The following is a 20,971-nucleotide window of genomic DNA, read 5'->3' as shown; positions in this document are numbered from 1 at the left end:
ATTATTTGGGAGCATCTGTTTATCAGGAAGTTATATTCTTAGACCTTAATCAGAAAAAAATAGTTCATGTATGAACATCAGTAAAAACTTTTTTTTACTTTTTGACTTCAACTCCGTAGCTAATACTTCGTTTTCTGAGATATACTGTGCATTTTTCAGCTTAATAATGTAAACATAGTATGAATAAGAATAATGGATTGTTGGATAAACCGCAACGGTTTATTTTAATTTTTCCACTCGCCAGGCTGCCAATCAAGCACACCCACAATCACTCACACGTTTGGAAACGCTAATTAGCGTACCCTTCATGTCTTTGAACTGTGAGAGGAAACCCACCCACTTGGAGGGATTTGAACCGTCGATCCTGGAGGTGTGAGCCCACCAGAACCCACCCATGCTGCCTGTATATCATTTACAGTCTATAAAAAAAATCCCTGTTATATCTTATACTAGACTAGTCTAGAGTCTATATAATCTATAGTTTATAGACTGCCCAAAAAGAACTATTAATTTTTCCATGAACTGATGCTGTTATATCGTAACCCAGCCCAGTGTAGGTTAATTACAAAACATACCTAATGCGCTTCTCTCGCAACTAATAAACAGTGCAATCTCGTTAGAGTGCCATCACTTAAAAAATCCGAAAGGTGAAACTCATCTTCGTAATTAGGGCTGCAATCGAGACACTTTTCCTTCTCTCTCTAACCTCCACGTAGTGCGCAGACTGAAGCAAACAATTGATTAAGCAATTATTTTAATTGGATGTAATGCGTGTCCATGTGTGTGTTTCAGAGAGCGTGTGCGTGTCTGACTGTGAAAGCATGATAGGAAAAAACGCCCAACACTCGGCGATGGGGAACGCTGGTGCCGTTAATAGCCTCGCTCTTAACACTTTTCCTTCTCCTTCTTTCGCTGACTGCTGTGGCCCTCGCACATGGACTAAGTGTGTACTTACCAAATTAAAGCTCTAACTCAACCTGAAAGCTTTATTAGAGTGGCCAACAGCTGTTGTGCTGCATTAGAGATTGTACACACTTTATGGAATTTTAAATAAAAATTAATGCTGCTGGCGCTAAACGGTTAACTGGGCTACGCTCTACCGAAACGAGAGCTCACGAGCTCCCAGTATCTAGACATTTATAGACATTACTCAAACCCTGATTTGGGCTTCAAGCTCATACTGTATAAATTTGCATTCATGGCCTCTGAATGTGATTAGCATGTTGCTTTTATCCGTAATATCCCAAAGTCAAGGTGCTCAGAGATGGCAGAGTGAGATTCCTTTGTTCAGGACCCCTTAATCTTAGTATTTTATCCGTAATTAGATATTGACCCTTAGGAGATGCATGAAAGACAGAACGAAATACCATTTAGATGAGCAAACTGTCCAATCTCTCTTCTTCCCCCATTTCACCTCTGCAGAAAGAGATTCCATTATCTGATTTGATCCTCCGAGAACAAAAGATTCGTATTAAGTTCATTCAGTTTCCACCCCTCGCCTCCTTGACGGGAGGAAACAAGTGTACTGAAAGGGGACTGCAAAGAGCGAGCCAAATCTCATTGGCAATGATGTCCTCACTTAGGAATTGTCAGGTCAGTAGGACTATCTGCCCGTGAGTTGTCTCTCTGGATCTGACCCAAGGAAAGAAAAAAAATTTATAAATAAAAGGACTTTTTGGATTTTGTCTTCAAATAGCAGGACACACTTTGATGCTATCTGGTCATGGGTTGACTGTGTGAATTTCCACCGAGCGTTATTTGCGAACAGAAAGGACAAAGAGAGGAAGAACAGCAATTTGAAGGTGCCACTGCAGCCAGACCCAGACTGGTAAACAGGACAGGGTTGGACATGTCTGATGATGGACTGTCCAGTGCAGTGGAGGAGATGGTACAGATTCAGAGCAAATCACATTTATGCTCTCATTAAGGATGACTGAATAGGAAGCTATGACCTTCATAGTACTGTACGTTCTGTCTGGTCAGATCAAGGACAAGTACAAAATATGACAGATTGAGTGTGTGTGTTTGTGTGTGTTTATATTATTTTGCTCCTTTTATGTTTCTATAGAAACAGCTAATTTCCAGGTGCATGTAGCAACGTGTATTATTGTTAATATAATTAAGTCAAAGTATTTTGTAACATAATCTATATTTAATATTAATGTAAGTGAGAGTGGGAGACTCGAAAGTCATCAGGACGCAGAATTTCGCACTTTTTGGTTTGTCTCGCATCTATACAGTATGACCGGCTATTTTTGCAAAGCCGGCTTGCAAAGGTTGTCTTTTGATAGCTGTTATAACGTACATGATATTTATTATGTTATAGAAAATTTATACATTTTAGATAATAATAATTCAACTTTGCACTGATGATTATTTAATAATGCACCATGCTGTATTTTATTCTCTGAGTATATCTTGTAAGTTAGGTCGTTTCGAACAAATTACTGCATTTCATTTATTTTGATTTTTTGAAAAAAAAAAAAAGAAAAAAAAAAGACAAATGACCCAAGGAGGCCACTGACTGCCAAAAAGAGCAACCTGTTTACGAGAATGTTGAAGAATTTGTGCATATTGGACAGCTTCTTTTAATTAGCTAATATTTGTAATTAGCAAAAGAGGTATATTAATCATGGCTGTAGCATTAATTTAGCCTAATAAACTATACGCAGCATGTCAAGCTCAGGGATAAATAGTTGCATTCGTAAAAGAGGAGTGAGAAAGACAGTAAGTCTGATAGGACCTAACAGTATGTAAGTGCAGTGTATGTGGTTGTGTGTGCTAAAAAAGTATTGCGTGCTGTAGTTGAATGATGTTCAGGAAAGGTATAAGAGCGAGGAATCATTGTATTGCTTGAACATTTAATATACACTGTTTAACAGAAGAACGTGGTACACCACCACGTTTGGCGCATTTTGGGAAAATTATTCTCTATAACAAAATATTTGAATTTGACTTCTAAAACAGCCATATACTGTATCAGAGACACGTTTATCATTCCAGATGCTGTTTTCTTTTTATAGTCCTTTATCATACTTAGTGCCTGCCTTAGGCATTTTGTCCAAGTTTCATTGTGAGGCCACAAAAAAAGTACCATTTGATGACAAAACCCAGAAATGTACCACTACTGAATTTTGTGACTGATGGATAATTGTAAACTATTAAAAAACATACGAACCCAATTAAAATGTTAAACTATGTCAAACATCAAATGCTTTTCATTTCACTATAAATACTAAAATTTATGCATTATGCAGTACACTGCGGCTCGACAGGTTCAATTCCTTCCTCTGTAAACATGGAGTTTGCATGCTCCCCCCATGCCCAAATTGCCCGTAGTGTGTGAATGGAGTGCGTATGTATGTGTGCCCTGCGATAGATTGGCACCCTGTCCAATTGATGCCTTGTGCCATAAGTCTCCTGGGATAGGCTCCATGCCACACCACGAGATGTTGCAATGTTTATAATAGCCCTGAAGCAGGGCTTCAGAGGGGGTAAATGAAATAGGAGTTAGTGAGAGTGCTTATGATGTACACACAGGAAGACCTTTCCGTTTAGGGATAGCGTGGGATTATTAATTAGAAACTCAAAAGGAAACTAAAAACACAAAATAAACAGAGCTCCGCCGTCTATGCGAGAAAGGACGGGGCTCTGGAAACTGAATCTAAAACCAGATCCTCTAGGGGCTTCGTCCTTCACCGAGGATTTATAAGAAAGAGAGAGTTCCCTTTCAGTCGATTCACTCGGTACAACACATATAGTATGGGATATCACGCCCTCTCGTGTCCTGGCTGAAGCCACCTTTATTCACGCCGTAAAGGCAGGCAAACCTGTGGTGACGTAGGTGTAGCCCCGCCTACACCTATAAACCATCGTCGCCACGGTTGACCCTCAGTTCTTACGCTCTTCACCTCGCTGTGAACACCTTTTCCGTAGAGTTTTCTAGGTGCTGCTAGTAAACTCTACGTTTTACGTTGAAAGACTGCGCTTAAAATCAGCTTAACTGCTCTTGTTGGCGTTAGCGACAACAGCCTCATTTTGGTGAGTCGTCTACCCGCGGGGCGCTGACTTTTAAGTTTTCTGACAGTCAGAACATTAGCAACATCTCAGTTAGTTGGCTTCTGTTTAGCTGTGCTAACAGCGCTAGCTAAGATGAGCATGCAAGCTAATGTAGCTAAGAAGAGGTCCGCTGTTCGCCCCTGTCCTCAGGAGTGCGGCTTCTCCTTGCACGAGAAGGACCAGCACGAAGCGTGCCCCGTCTGTCTGGGGATTCTCCATGCTAGGAGAGCTCTAGCTGAGCCAGAGTCATGTGAGCTTTGTCGCCAGCTCCGGCGTTCAACGCTGGAAAGACGGGTCACGTTCGTGGAAAGGACCCTGGGGAGAAATACAGTCGCTCAGCAGGACCCCCTCCTTTCCGAATCAGCAGTCCCAGCTTCGCCTGTGTCTGCTGACGAGGAATTTCCGTCAGAAGTCCCCGCACCTAGCTGGGCGGACCAGATGGAGTATCTCGAGGGTTCGGAGGACCGTGGGCTCTCCTACAGCGCTGGCCAGCAGCCAGGCACCGAGCAGCATGCTTTCGAGGACGATGACGTGCTCGACATCGGCCTAGAGATACATGGCTTGTCGGAGGACGAGCATGAAATTGTGCCGCCTGCTCAGAGCTCCGCTGCTACTGCGTTAACCGCTCGGGACGACACTTCATTTTTTGCTCTCTACCGCCGAGCGGCTGAGAAGCTGGAGGTGGAGTGGCCCTCCCCGCAGCCGGCTCAAAAACCGTCAAGGTTCGCGGGATTTTTTCTTCCTCCTGAACCGACAACAGTTAAGAACTGCTTGCCCATGTTTCCCGACTTTGTCGGCGAATTAACGTCGTCATGGAGCAAGCCGCTGTCGACCCGTGTATCAGTGCCCGGTTACGGACAATATTTGGAATTAGACGGAGCTGAGAAGGCAGGACTAGTTAGCCCACCGCCAATGGAGCCATCTTTGGCTGCTTATTTGGCACCCTCGCACAATCATGGAGTGTCTGGACCTACTCTCCTTCCGTCTAAACATTGTAGATTCTCCTCTGCCCAGCTGGAGAAGATTTATCGCGCTCAAGCGGGCACTGCTCGTGCGCTCAATTCCGCTACGCTGCTTCAAACATATCAGGCAATGTGTTTGGCAGAGCTCGGCTCACTGGTGCCTCAGGAGAGCCCGTTCTGTGCGCTGCTTAACGAGGTCAGGACAGCGACAGACTACATTTTGCGCATGTCTCGTTGTGCGGCTCTTTCCCTCGGAAGAGGGATGGCGAGCGCAGTAGTAGCACAGAGGCATTTATGGCTCACGCTCTCTGATATCCCTGATAGAGACAGGGCTGTCTACTTGGACGAACCGCTGTCTGCTGAGGGTTTGTTCGGCCAGTCACTCGATGCCATTCAGGCAAAGTTTGACTTCAGAAGGAAACAGGCCGAAGCGTTGCGAGACATTATTCCGCGACGAGAGGTGAAGCCCAAACAGGCTCGAAGTATGACCACTCCGCGACCACCTCATAAGAGACCACCGCCGGCAGCTAGCTCGAGCTCTCGACCGGTGAAACAACAGCCTCCCAGGCAAAACCCACGGCAGTCGGCCTGGGGTATGGGCCCCCCACCAGGCGTCCGAAAGGATTCAGCGACTAGGAGGAAGAATCCTCACTCCTCCTAGCTCAGATTTTAAAGAGAGAGGAGCTCTGGCAGCAGGGAGACACTGCTTCTCCTCTCTCAATGCCGCCCAAGAGGCCGCTACGTTATGTTCAGGAAATCAGTCCCAAACGGCGCTGCACTTCCCTAACACAGTCTCCCAAGCACAATCCCCCCCCCTCACACACAAGTGTTTATGTTCGAGTTATGAACCCCAGTTGGGGCGTGTTAAAAAGTTCTCAGGGACTTACAGCAAGTACCCTCGATGTTTGCAGTGTGATTGCCCCAAAAATGGTGCATTTTGTAAATCATGTGAATGTTACATTATTAAAACCAATAAAGAATTTTCCTGTTTACAATGTTGCAAAACAAAAAAGCCCAGTGCCATCGATGAGGCTGCACTCTGGCGAAACGCCAGGGGGCAGCAGACCCCTTTCAGAAACCAATGCGGGCCGGTTGGCGTCCCACGTTCTCGAGTGGCGCGCATGCGCAGTCTCGACATGGGTGCAAAACACAGTCGCTATGGGATACCGACTGCAGTTTCGCGTAAAGCCACCGCGCTTCTCTTCCATAATCAACACCGAGGTGTCGGACGACGCCGCAGCGGTGCTTCGGGAAGAGATAAATTCTCTTCTGAGCAAAAGGGCGATTCAAGTGGTGCCTCCTTCGGAAGCGAACTCAGGTTGGTACAGCCGGTATTTTGTCGTTCCGAAGAGGGGGGGAGGACTGCGTCCTATTTTGGATCTGAGAATATTGAACACGTTTCTAAGAACGTACAAGTTCAAAATGCTTACTCTGAGGCAACTGCTAAATGCAATAGGCCCGGGAGATTGGTTCACTACGATCGATCTCACAGATGCTTATTTTCATATAGCGATCTTTCCGCGCCACAGAAAGTTTCTGAGGTTTGCATTCGAGGGCGTGGCCTACGAGTACCTAGTGCTGCCGTTCGGCCTGTCACTAGCTCCCCGAACGTTCACGAAGTGCGCCGAGGCGGCGCTGTCTCCTCTTCGGGAGAAAGGCATTCGCATATTAGCCTATTTAGACGACTGGGCACTGATAGCGAGCTCAAGCGAGCAGGCAGAGAAACAGACAGCACTAGTTCTGTCTCACATTCAGACTTTAGGGTTCTCAGTAAATATGCAGAAAAGCTCACTGATTCCGAGTCAACAGTGTTCATTCCTGGGTCTGGAGATATGCTCCGTTACCAGCCGAGCACGTCTCTCAGAGCACAGAATAGCCGCGTTTCAGCGCTGCCTTGCTCTGTTTCAGTTGCAACACAAACTTCGTTTCCGAGTGTTTTTACAACTAATGGGAATGATGGCGTCTATGATCACTGTGGTGCCTCTCGGGCTGTTGAACATGCGTGCGTTTCAGCGCTGGGTGCGCTCTCACCGCCTATGTGCGGCGCGCCACCTCAACAGGAGGCTGACGGTGACACCGTCATGCATGTCAGCCCTTCTGCCTTGGAGGGAACCCAGGCTATTACGTCAGGGCTCTCCGATAGGCAGGGTATCGTTTCGCAAAGTGGTGTCAACAGATGCCTCCCTCAGCGGCTGGGGCGCTCTGTGCGACGGCTCCGCGATCAGGGGGGCGTGGTCACAGAAACAACGCAGGCTTCACATCAACTATTTGGAGCTGTTAGCAGTGTTCTTAGCCCTGAGTCATTTTCGTCTGGCTTTAACAGGCCATCATGTTCTAATCAGGACAGACAATACAACAGTGGTGTCGTATATAAACAGACAAGGGGGGACTCGTTCACTTCCCCTGCTGAAACTCTCTCATTCTCTATTGCTATGGTCCAGTGTTCATCTTCTGTCACTCAGGGCCACTCACATTCCAGGGCACCTGAATTTGGGGGCGGACCTTCTATCCAGAGGGGGCCCGCTTGTGAGGGAATGGAGATTACACCCATGGGTGGTAGCTCAGATCTGGGAGCGCTTCGGCAGGGCAGCAGTGGATCTTTTTGCATCCAAAGAAAATGCTCACTGCCCACTATTCTTCTCCATAACGGATCGCAATGCCCCACTGGGGATCGATGCGCTGGCACACTCATGGCCCCCAGCTCTATTGTATGCTTTCCCTCCGGTAGAACTGATTCTGCCTGTCACAGAGAGGGTACGTCAGCAGGGCCTGTCACTAATCCTGGTGGCACCTCATTGGCCGGCGAAGTTGTGGTACGCAGAGATAGTCAGCCTGTTAGCAGCAGAACCATGGAAACTTCCTCTCCTCAGGGACCTTCTGTCTCAGGCAGGGGGAGAGGTAGTGCACCCGCGTCCCGAGCTGTGGAACTTGCACGCTTACCTGTTGAAAGGTCCAATTTGTTAGCAAAAGGGCTTCCCCCGAATGTGATTGAGACAATCCAAAGTGCTCGGGCCTCGTCTACTAGAGGTTTATATGCTTACAAGTGGCGAGCATTTGAGCAATGGTGTCAAGAACATAATGTTCTTCCATTTCAGTGCTCCATGGTGGAGATTTTGTCTTTTCTACAAGAACTATTAGAGAAAGGCCTTTCCTTCTCTACTATTAAAGTGTACTTGGCGGCTATATCAGCCTGTCATGTTGGTTTTGACGGAGTGTCACCAGGGGCTCATCCGCTGGCAGTACGGTTTTTAAAGGGAGTGCGACGTCTGCGACCCACTACGAGGTCCAGTGTTCCGTCCTGGGATTTATTGTTAGTGCTTGAGGCCCTCTGTGGTCCTCCTTTTGAGCCAGTTGAGTCTATAGATATGAAAATTCTTTCATATAAGACGGCACTTCTTCTTGCTTTAGCATCTGCTAAACGAGTGGGCGATCTCCACGCTTTATCCGTGCATCCATCCTGTACGCAGTTTGCTGCTAATGGGTTAAAGGTTACTCTACGGCCGAACGCGGCCTATGTACCGAAGGTCGTCTCCACTGATTATAGCTCTATGGTCTTTGACCTTTATAGCTTTTTTCCTCCTCCTTTTGCTTCTGATGAGCAGAGAAAATTGCATAATTTGTGCCCCGTACGTGCACTACGAGTGTACATGGACCGTACAGTAGATATGCGCTTATGTGATCAACTGTTTATCTGCTTTGCCAGTCCAGTAAAGGGTAAAGCGCTGTCTAAACAGCGGCTTTCCCATTGGATTGTGGAGGCTATTACACTAGCTTATAGTAGCAAGAGTGTCCCATTGCCTCTGGGTGTGAAAGCACATTCAACGAGAGCTATGGCAACATCATGGGCTCTGTTCAAAGGAATGTCTGTGGGCGAGATTTGCGCGGCAGCCAGTTGGTCCTCACCACACACTTTTGTCCGGTTCTACCGACTTGATATAACGGCCCCCTCGGTGGCTCATTGTGTCCTCTCTGCGGGGTCCATAATGCAGTAGAGTAGCTGTCAGGGTTCTTGTGACTAACTTTGATAGATACTCGGCGGGGCGTGAATATATGTCCCATACTATATGTGTTGTACCGAGTGAATCGACTGAAAGGGAACGAATGGTTATGACTATAACCTCTGTTCCCTGAAGGAGAGGAACGAGGTACAACACATTGCTGCCCCGCCTCATAGTTACGCTCGGCGAAGAGCGGCTATCGAACTGAGGGTCAACCGTGGCGACGATGGTTTATAGGTGTAGGCGGGGCTACACCTACGTCACCACAGGTTTGCCTGCCTTTACGGCGTGAATAAAGGTGGCTTCAGCCAGGACACGAGAGGGCGTGATATCCCATACTATATGTGTTGTACCTCGTTCCTCTCCTTCAGGGAACAGAGGTTATAGTCATAACCATTCGTTTTGTGTTTTGTACACTTTAAACTGATGCGTGTCGTTCTTTCTTTCTCTTTTTCGCCGGCATCTTACAGTAGGGAGGTAGAGGCTGGGTCTTCTTTTTTTTCTTTTCTTTTCTTTGGCCCTGATACCTTACCGATGCTACCTAAATGATTGCACGAAGTGAGGAGTTATCAGGGCCCTTAAATAAACATGCCGCCAGGTGTGGCGTATTCAGGCTGATTGCGGTGTTGCCTAGCAACCACGTGTCTATACGGTCGCGCCTCTGCCTGTCTTGATTTCCGCGGGGTAGCAGCCTGCGGATTTTTTGCGGTGCGGAGTATTTTTGCGCAGCTCCACCACTCGCGAGACCCGCGTACAATTTGGAACAGTTCGATACATTTGTTTATTTCTACTTGATTGTTTTAACTCCCTGTTTGTTTATCGCTAATTATACAATATGTATCATGTGTATATAATTAAATGAACGTCCCTTTTTACCCCCCTTAAATTCACTCAGACCACTATAACAATACCGGCTTGATTAGAGACACATTAGAGATTTTCCTTCAAAATGTGAAAAAAAAACCATAAATGAAAATCCAATTCTGTAGAATAAAAAATGTCTTGCTGATGAGAAAGGTCAGCAGAAAATGACCAGATGAGTTTGAGTGGACACAAAGGTACACTATGACCGGTGTGTTTTTATAGTGAGGTCAGTTTAGTTATTATTACCCCATTATTAGTACTCATGTAGCATCAGAAACTGCTATTTGTTTGTATATATACAGTATAACACACGTTTGTTCTGTAAGACCGGCTTGAAAAATAAATGACCAGGCAATAAAATCTTGGCAAACAAGCAGCTTATGTGTTCAGAAGGCCATATTTTATGTTTTGTTGAGAGCTCCTGCTACTGTAGAGCACCTGTAAGGTAAAGGCTAAAAAAACTATTTTTTTTTCACTAATTCCTTGGCCCTTGGCTTTGGTATGATAAAGAATGGTCAATGTAATTCAGAAAAACATGAGATTAGAGTTGCATCATTTCTGAAAACATCTAGTGGCATGACACTTCCAACCAAAGGGGTCTGACTTGAGATGACTTTGTTGCAGTCAGTCATCTAAACTGGCTGTAATTGCTTTGGGGGGGAAAATAGATATGAATGAATGAATGAATAAATAAATAAATAAATAAAAAGCACAAGAGCCACTCCACTTTTCATCTTGCTCTTTTTCATCTGAGAAGCAGATTGCGGAAGAGGTTGATGCTTTGAAAGGCGAAGATTGCCGAGCAGCATGAGGTCGCACTTGAGGGAAACGGTTTAGACTTGAAGGTTTAGCGGAGAATGTGGGGTCCAGACAAGCTGGATACAGCCGCTGTGTTCTTTTCACTTTTATACCCTTTTTCAGCGGTATAAGGCATTCTGAATGTTACAAAGTACAAATTCCGGGAGTACAAATGGTAGATGCTGGACGCTTTTACCGAGTCACTTTAGCTGTATAAGATGGAAAAAATAACTTTATTTAGCTGGGAACCCTTTTCTTAGATGCAAGACCAAATTAATGATCAAAAACCTACCGTTATCCCCATGAGCATATAAGCGCAATTGCCCTTATTATGGCATTTTAATTGTTACAGTAGGTACTTTTGATGTGCAACTGCTGTGAAATGGCCATTCGGAAGCCTAGGCTTGTTTTCAGCCTAGCTTGCATGGTGAACCCCTCTTTGAGTCCCGAGAGACTTGTTAATATTGTCAGAGTAGCGTGCTTCCTTTTTCGAAGGCTTGTTCCTGCTGTCTTCATCTCCTGGCGCCCAAACGTGCAGATGGCGCCAATACTGATTCTCCTCTGCGGATAGTGTAGTGGACAATAGTGGACAGGCCTTTCATGTAGGAATCCAAGCACCAGAGAGACATCTGCTTTGTCTGGCAGAGTCTCAGTGAAACTGATATTGCCACACAAGGCGGTTAGCTTAGCAATTATGGCAGATTAGGTTTCATTAGCCAACTCAATTGTAGCAAATGGCATAAGTATAATAATAGACAGAGGACTGTTTTCTTATTCTAGAACAGCTGGTAATACATTATACTGAGGCATCATAACACGTTTAAAGCATGCGGTGAATATTCTATTATTTGTGTCAATTTAATTGTATTTGTATGGTGATTGTAACAATGTAATTTGTTACAAAACAGTTTTGAATAATAGTTTTTTGAACAATTCTGAATAATAATTTTAAATGTATTAAAATATATCTAATGATATACAGAGATGAACAGAGTGAAACTCTGAATCATGGCATGAGAAAGAAACCTCACAAGCAGAACGTTTTCTCTTCTGTGTTACACCAAATAATGTGATTATCAATTTTCTGCCATTTATTGAAGTATACTATTAAATAAAAACTGGAGTTTATGCCCTTATCAGCAATACATTTATTGCTTTATTATAAGTCTTTTTACTAAATTGTATCAAACTGTTAAAAGTCATTAACCATTTAGTGGTGGGTTTTTAGCAATTGCAGTCCAAATCTATCCAATGAAGAATATCTACATCCATCTTTATGTTTTTTTTTTTTTTTCTGTTTTATGTGGCACTATCTAAGCATGCATCATGGGAAAGTTACGTACTGTATATGTCCAGGTCAATCTTTAATAAAAAAAAAAATCATGAAGTATATTGCTTTGTGTTTACATGACATATTGTAGACAGTATATTTCTATTTTTATTTCTATTTTTATCCTAGTTCAATTCAATTTTTCTATTGTATTTCTTTTATTCATATTTATTTCTTATTATAAGCTTTAATTCTCTTTTAAAGGTCACTGGCGGTCGTGTAAGCATTTCACTACATATCGTACTGTGTATGACTGTGTATGTGACAAATAAAATTTGAATTTGAATTTGATGAAAGAATAGAGGAAACACACACACTACCGTTCAAAAGTTTGGGGTCACTTGCAAATTTCTTTGTTTTTGTTTAGTGATTTATTTTCTACATTCTACAACAATATTGGGGATTTCAGAACTATAAAATAACACATGTGGGATTAGGTAATTACGTAACAACGAGAAAAACAACAGTTAGTTGTTATTTTAAGACACAGAGGTCAGCCTTTCTGTAATAGTTCTTGCAAGAACAGTATTGTCAAGTGCATTTGCAAAATCCGTCAAACACCATAATGAAACTGGCTCTCATGAAGACCATCCCAGGAGGGCGAGACCAAAACCTACCTCTGCCGCAGACGAGAAGTTCATTTAGAGTTATCAGCCTGAAAAATGACCAATTAACAGCACCTCAGATTAGAGGCGTTATGAAGTCTTTACAGAGCAGAAGTAGCAGAAACATCTCACCATTAACTGTTCAAAGGAGATTAATGCATTTTTGAAATAAAAATCAGGACAATCATGGCGTTAGAAAGTGACCCCAAACTTTTAAACGGTATTGTACGTATTCAGCTTTGGCAGCCAGATTTAGGATTTAGAAAGATTAGGAAAAATAATGTGGGTGGGAAAAAGAAAATATGTGACTGTTGTTCTTTCCCTTCTGGGATATTTAAACATAGCCTTTTGTTAACAAAGGGGGGAAAGGTACATTAATACTGTACTTAATACAGTTTTCACATATCCATGGATACTTTTTACCCTTATTCTAATACATTCTACAACAAATATCTGTACTTTCTACTTCACTACATTTCTGCCTGGCATTGCATTACATAACCATTCTGGTGTGTAGCATTTGAAGTGTTAATAGTTAGATTATTTGCCTTTCCTCCATCATATGCTTAATCATGCACTGTAGCAGGACAAAACAGAATGTTTATAGTCGAGAGAGAGATATATCTTTTACTATGACTTTAAGGCTACTGTAAGCTAATACAAGCTCAGTAGTTTTGATACTGTACATAAGTAAAGTTGAAAGTAATTTTTTTTTCTTCCTTAGGAACAAATGCAAGTGGAAGCAAAATCGGCTATAGAAAACTAAGTAAAAATGTTTACAGTATAGATACAATACAGAACAAAATGTGTTTTGAGCTACAGTATATTGCAATATTACACTTTAGACATATTGCCGCTACTGCAAATCAGAAACGTCTGCACACCACACGGTAAACATGCTTGATACACAAAGACCCAAGTCAAGTAAAAAAAACATCTTTATTTCAAATGCCTGATGTTTGTGGGTTATTTTGAAGTCTGTTTGTGTGATTTTTGGATTGTTGGTGGACTGGGATTTAAGCTGACTAACATCGCATTCATGAAATATTAAGAACACTTCAAATTTCAACCTACCATCTTAGATTTTGAGATTTTATTGATTTTATGTGGAAGCATGAAATTTTCTTCAACCAAAAGTGCTTGAGGTCCATTTACATTGAAAACTACTGAAAATCACAAAAGTGCCCAGACGTACTGTTTAACTAAACATGAATAATATTCGCCAATTCACTTATGGTGAAAAGAAGACGAGATACGAATGCTGAAAATTCAATTCAATTCAACATTCATAATTCTCATAATAATAATTAAGGGTTGTCTCCCCTTTTGCCTTTTACATCAAGGCAGTTGAAAAAAAAAGACAGGTTAATATGTGTGCTATGAATGCTATAAATATTATTATAGCACATGAAACGTATTAGATAATAAAAAAGGATACAGGAGAATTCTTATCCCTTGCTTTTTCCTTAGCACTATGTGTGCTTTTATATATTTTATACAGAGGAGTTACAGTATCACAGCCATCACTGTAACATTGCCCAACCACTGAACCATAAACCACAAACCAAAAGGTCTTGGCTTTAATCCCAGCCCGTCTTGGTTTTCCCAGAGTGAGTATTGCTGAAACAAGCACCACTGGACTGGAAACATCACTTTTGTTTTCGACATGTAACTCTGCAAGGTCAAAAAGGAAGGAGTGTTACCATTGTCCTTCAAATTGGCGCAACAATAAAAGCAAACCACATTTTCCAGTTGCTCCAGCTGAAATGATTTTAGACAACTTAAGTTAGTATCACTGTCCTTCACTTGGCTTCCATAATGTGTACCTGCAAGGCTTGGCAAAATAACATTACTATCCAAATAAACCATTAGAAAAATGGGTTCCCGTGTGGTTCTTCGAGAACATAACAATCCTTTTGCTCTATTTTGGGGTTCCACATGGAACCATGTCTGATAGGAAAACACTGTATTATTCTCAAAGTGAGTTTCTAAACCACATTTCTCCCAAAATCCCAGAATAAACTAACAAAATGACATCAACTTAAAGTAAAGTAAATGAATAAACCTTAAAATTACATAACAAAACATAACATAAAATAACATAACATAACATTATATCACCTCTCAGCTTTTCATATAAAAAGGATCCAAACCAAATGGGCCTTAAGACTATTAAGCATGGTTACAAACATATTCTTATATCTCAGTAACTGTCTAGGAGTAGTGGATTATACTTATTTTTAATTAGCTAATTTCTTGTTTAGGGCAGTGGTTTGTTAATAAAAAGGCCAGTGAAGGCTTAAGCCTGTAAGTTTTACAGGGTTTCTGATCGGAAGGTCGGGGGTTTGAGCCCTAGCACTGCCAAGTTACCAGTGTTGAGTCCTTGATCAAGGTCCTTAACCCTATCTGATCCAGGGGGCGCTGTATCCTGGCTGACCCCTGCTTCCTAACTGGGATATGCACAAAAAAAAACAAAAAAACTTTTCACTGTGTAGTTAGGTAATGTCTGACAAATAATTAAATCTTTATTATGTTTTCCTCCAAGCCTCCATTTCAAATCAACCAATTTACTACTGCAAAGAGAGCTGCTTAGAAAAACTAATAATACTATCCCATCAGTGTGCTTAGAATACCAAAAAAAAAAAAAAAAATTTTTTTTAAAGAGTAACAGCAGTGAATAAGACTGGAGGTGATGTTATCTTCATCATCCTTGCTGTTCCAGATGAAGGTCAAACCTGCGTGAGCTCTGTCCAAAACCGACTCGCAGCACGAACATTCTGCTTCATGTTTAAGCTATAAGCATTCTCTTGCAGTTCTGCCAGGGAGCTGTGAATCGCCAGGAATCTTAAAGAAACTGAATGTGAGAGAGAAAGGCATGTGGATAGCCAAAGCACCTGCTGGATATCTAATTTAAGATGAGTGTGGTGTCAGCCGTCTAGCCATGGGTCTTCTGGTAACAAGCACCTGTGAGCCGACCAGTGCTGCTCCTCATCACAGCACACTGGGCAGCCTCAGGAAGAGCAGACTGAGGCTGAGTTAAAGAGCAGCTCCCAACTGTATTTCAAACTTTGTCCTCTTTTTCCGCCTCTGTCTGACCTGTTTCTTTCTCTCTAACTTTTGTAGGATTGCAATTGCAGAGGGTTTTGCTTTTTTTTTTTTTTTTTAACTACCATCACTACTGGGTGTGGTCTGTATAGTGTTGGATGAAACACTACTATCTTGAACTTTCTTTATATTTAGTCTGAGCACAGGATACCACATCATCACATGGTCTTATCAGAACCAATTGGGAGGGATTTGGCAACACTTGGCAAGTTCCCAGACTTGAGTGGGAGTTGCTTGCAGTCCCTGAGAACTAATTCACCACCAACGAAGCAAATCAGCAAATGGTTCCTAGGTTGGGTCCAAGCCCCCAATGAGTGTTACGACACCCTACGCAGATTAACCCATAGTTAAAAGCTTGTTTTCCCAGAAGTGCCTATATATTTTCTCTTTTTACTACATTTTGTACACCTCACCTGCGCCCTATCTTATAACGGGCATTCAAGGTCAAAACATTTTTTTGATGCAATTTCTTATGAAATTTACAAAAAAAACTTCATGCACGCTATGGTAATGAGACTCTTAGGCAGAGTAAAACATTCAAACGTTTTAAAGCAGGACATAGAGAAGTGTTCCTCTCATACAGTAACAATGATGTGTTATTCCGCACAATCAAATTGCTTGTTTGAACACCCCTTATACTTTTCCAATAAGAAGCAGAAAGAACACATCTTTTACCGTATGCGTAAATTACAAAGTTGCCGTGACATAAATCCGATATACTGCCGTAATGCAACACAGCTGAGTTTTTTTTCCCCTTTTCTTTACTAGGACTGTGTGGATAATCTTTTTAAATCATATCTGGACCATTTTTGCCTGTGGTCCTAGATACTGCATAAATGTTACCAGTTAGATCACAATTTATGTGACTTATTTTCCCAACACATTTTAAAGCATATGTGCATATCACATTCATCATCATCCAATGCTGGCAGTTACGCATAATGACAATGGCATGAAAAAACAGTGATTATACTTCCTGGAAAGATGGGATCATTGGTCATTTACAGTACTTTACCAAAAGTAATCAGCTCAATGTTGTCTCATTAAGGATCAGCTCAATGTAAGGCATTTTTTCCAAGCAGTATGCAATGTCTAGATATTGAACCTTGACCTAACCTCCACTGAATATCTTTGGAATGAACTGGAATGCCAGCTGCACCCCAGGACTCCTCGGATAACATCTGTATCTGTCCCCACCAATGTTCTTGTGGCTAAATGAGCACAAATCCCTATAAATACACTCCAAAATCTGGTGGAATTGCTCAGAAAGGTGGAGGTTATTATAAAGTAATGGCAAAGGGAGACCAAATCCGAATGAGGGTGATTGGTCATTTGTCCACAAACCTTAGGCCAAATAGTCTAAAGTATTAAAGATACCAAAACCCAGCAATTCGCAACAACTGGAACCAACGATGGAACAAATGAAAAACAGCTTCAATGCCAAAGAAAAATAACCAGCCTTAGGTGTGTACAGTATATACTGTATATGTTTAATGAGGCAAAAGGCTTGAATCAATGTAGCCGTCACAGTTGCTCAAGAACTTGAGTGTTCTCCTCTACTCAACAGCTCTTATGTTCAAGAGGAAAGTGACACTAAGGAACAGCCCGGGAGGACCCAACAAAAGTACTGATAAGTAGAAAAACAAGCTGTTTGCTGAGCACCAAAGGCAAATTGCCATGAGGGCTTAGACTGCTAGTGTACTCACTTGTTGCTTTTACTAGGAAGATCGTCCGAGATGCGCATGTCAATCAAGAAAGAGTGATACTGATGTTTGGATGGAAGTGGACCGGTTTGTTCATATTAACACATTCTCAAAGTAAACTGGTGTTTAATTTGGCTGGCAAAATGAAAATCCTCCAATTAGACATTTTCAATCATTATAAACAAATATTTTTATTTCCCCAAGGTTTATAAGTTTAATTAAGACAATGTTGGGTTTCTGTGTGTAAAGTATAATGACTCTTAGCTGCGGGTAAACAGGGCAGTAGGATAGGAGAAGGGCGTGAGCGCTTTCCTGATTAAACAAGCCCTCAGTGTGTACTTACAGTGTGTATTACAAAATATTAAAGATATATACTGTATACTATATATATATATATATATATATATATATATATATATATATATATATATATATCAGAAATACATATGTGTCCAAAATGGTTGCAAGCAATGATGCCCAAGCGAGCCCAAGCACCCTGCGCCATCACCACACGGGCACACCAGATAGACAGCGGGCACAGTGGGCACATGCATTTAATGGGGATATTCTAATACCATTACGACATAATTTTAGAAAAGGGACAATTTTATGTTTAGACCTCCAAAAAGCCCAGGATGCTAAAAAATGTTATTGCAAATGTGCAAGTGCAGTGTGTATAATCTGTGTGGGACCCTGAGCCATGCCCGGGGTCCAGACTCTCAGGCATCCTAATGGTGGCAGATTACAACTTGTCTGAGTTTTTGAGCAAGTTAGGACCCCCCAAAAGCCCAAAATGGTTTCCTTAAGAAAACAATAGGGCTCTTTACACACTTTAACTACATAGGGCTGATGTCATAATGCGTGGGCCCTAATAATACACCATAAATTTGGAAAACATTTGTGGAATTTGTCTCTGATGACTTACATGTACATTGTACTCATGTTCCAGGGGACAAACTTGCACTGCGGACATAATGTAGTCTAACCATTTTCAATTTAAAGCGTACCTGAGCTTGTGACCTTTAGATACTACACTTGATATCGTCTATTGTTGCATCAAGGGATCCGCTGTGAGCCAATCAACACATTTTAATAAACGCAACATAATGTAATTTTGGGAGTGCTAATTAATAAAACAAACATCCTTTTCATTAGCATGGGCCGAGTTGTAAGAATGAAAACTAATCCTTATTTGTAGCCTTTTATAAACCATTTTTTAGTCTCTAAAACAAATGTTACACACTTTTTAATTAATTTAATTGCATGTGAGATTATTATTATTATTATTATTATTATTATTATTATTATTATTTATAAATAAAGTCTTTTCAATACTTTCACCCAAACAAAGCTATTGTTCTGTAAAATAAATAAGGTTCTGGCTATCATATTGCACTCTGATAATTATCTCAGCTTTCTTAATTAGCTCATTAGATAATCAAGCCCTTCATGAGCTGAACATTTGGGTCAGATCTTTAATGGAGTGTTTTATGGATCTGAAAACTTCAGACTGTGGGAGTAAAATCATGTTTATCACTTCCAATGATCTTTCACATTAATTAAGCTTACATTACAATCGCTCTGCTAATAACGGCGTTCACTAAGTTGAGGTTATTAACTACCAGACACATAATTGTTCCTAATGAATAAAATTTTTGATATATGTATATATATACATATCTATTTAATTAAACATCAGGGAACTGAACAGGCCCAAATTAATTTCTTACAAACAAGCAACAACGGAATATGCATTGGTTTAAACTTCAAACAAAAACAGCACTGGTGTTTATGTGGGTGTATTTATTACTTATAATGAATATGGTCTCTGCCCTGTTTATGCTCTTTCACTCTCGTTAATGTGAATTGTCACTACAGGCTAGTCCTGTAGATACCTTATATATATATATATATATATATATATATATATATATATATGATGTGTCTTATTATTATATATATGATGTCTTATTACAGTGGGATGTTCAAGTCAAAACCGGGACCTTTGATTGTGCCGAATTACAAAACACAGTTATGAGAATATAAACTATTTCTATTTCGTTATATAATCCCCTGTGTATACCAGTGTTTCACTAGTGCCATTAAGGTAGAAAGTTTTCTCAGTACACTGGATCCATGATCAGACTGCCTGCTTCACAAACGAAACACTGGCCTCCCAGGAACTCCTTTAATGACCCAAGCATGTGGAAATTGCTTGAATCGAGGTCAGGACTGCATTGGGGATGTGACAACAACCCCCAGCTAAGTTTCTATACTGTATATTTGTGTTTGTGAATGAATATTTGTACAGATCCCACAGACAGATGTATCCCTTCTGCAACTGTGACAAGTTATCCACTGATTTTTAAATAACAGGTGTTTTACTTGTTGAATGTTTACGTAAACGACCGTCATTCATCGATATATGGCCATTTGCACTATTCAAATGTTTTACCGCTGCTTATCACCATATTGTGCTCAATGCCTTATGTAAATGTCAATCAGTTTTACACCTTTATTCATGAGAAAATTTGTAACAAGTCCTGAATTGACTTGAACGCACCTCTAATTTGCATTATATAGCAATCATATATAACTATTGAAATATTTTTTTACTTAAAAAAGATGACATTTTAGTCCGGAGATTTTGTTAGTAAATGATTAAAATGATCAGGAGCAAACAGGAGACAGACATTCCTTGTGGCTATGTTCATTAACTGCTGTCTTAGGACAAGCTTGTCTCGAGAGTGACACTGAAGAAGGGAGCAGACAAGCCAAGATTGATTTTTCCATCTTACACTTATTGGCCCGATCCGCCTTGCCACTACACTCACCTACCTCATTGGTCTACCTTGTCGGAGAACAGATATAGACTACAGCTCATCTTTTTCCATGTACAATTTGTGTCAATCATCCTCAGCCCAGGGCTGCAACTTCTGAAAGCTCACTGACATGCAGAGATTTAAGGTTTCTTCAACTTACAGCATACCTGAACCATCTTCTATAACTTCATAATTAACCAATGAGCTAGACCAGATGTGTTGGGGGTTCAAGTCAAGACCTCGTCAAGCCATAAGATACATTGTTTATGGATATTTTGACAAGGTCTTTTTTAATTTTGGGTAAAAAAACAATAATGATTATAAAAAAATAAAATAAAATAAAAATTATTATACATAGAACATATGCAATAATAGCATGAAGATCCCTCCGGGTTAATTAAAGTGCACAAATTATACTTTTTGGGGTACCAACTGAACACCACCTGGTTAGGTTACAGTGTCTTGCATAAGTATTTATCTTTATGATCCTTTTAAATCTTTCTACATTTTTGTTTTCACGTCATTGTTGTTCCTTCACAGCGTGTCAGTGAATTATGATTTTGGTACAGGTTTTACCCCGGCTGCCTTTTCTGACACAACAAAACATTTTATCCAGGCTCTATGGACGCAACCTTAGTGGCTGAGTGTGGAGCACTGGCTGGGACACGAACCCAGACCTTAGCTACAAATGCCTGAAAATAAAACTTTATTCGGGTAATATAGCA

This window comes from Clarias gariepinus, chromosome 20 (genome assembly GCF_024256425.1).
Source record: "Clarias gariepinus isolate MV-2021 ecotype Netherlands chromosome 20, CGAR_prim_01v2, whole genome shotgun sequence".
NCBI lineage: Eukaryota > Metazoa > Chordata > Actinopteri > Siluriformes > Clariidae > Clarias > Clarias gariepinus.
Note: the sequence above shows the minus strand (reverse complement) of the source record.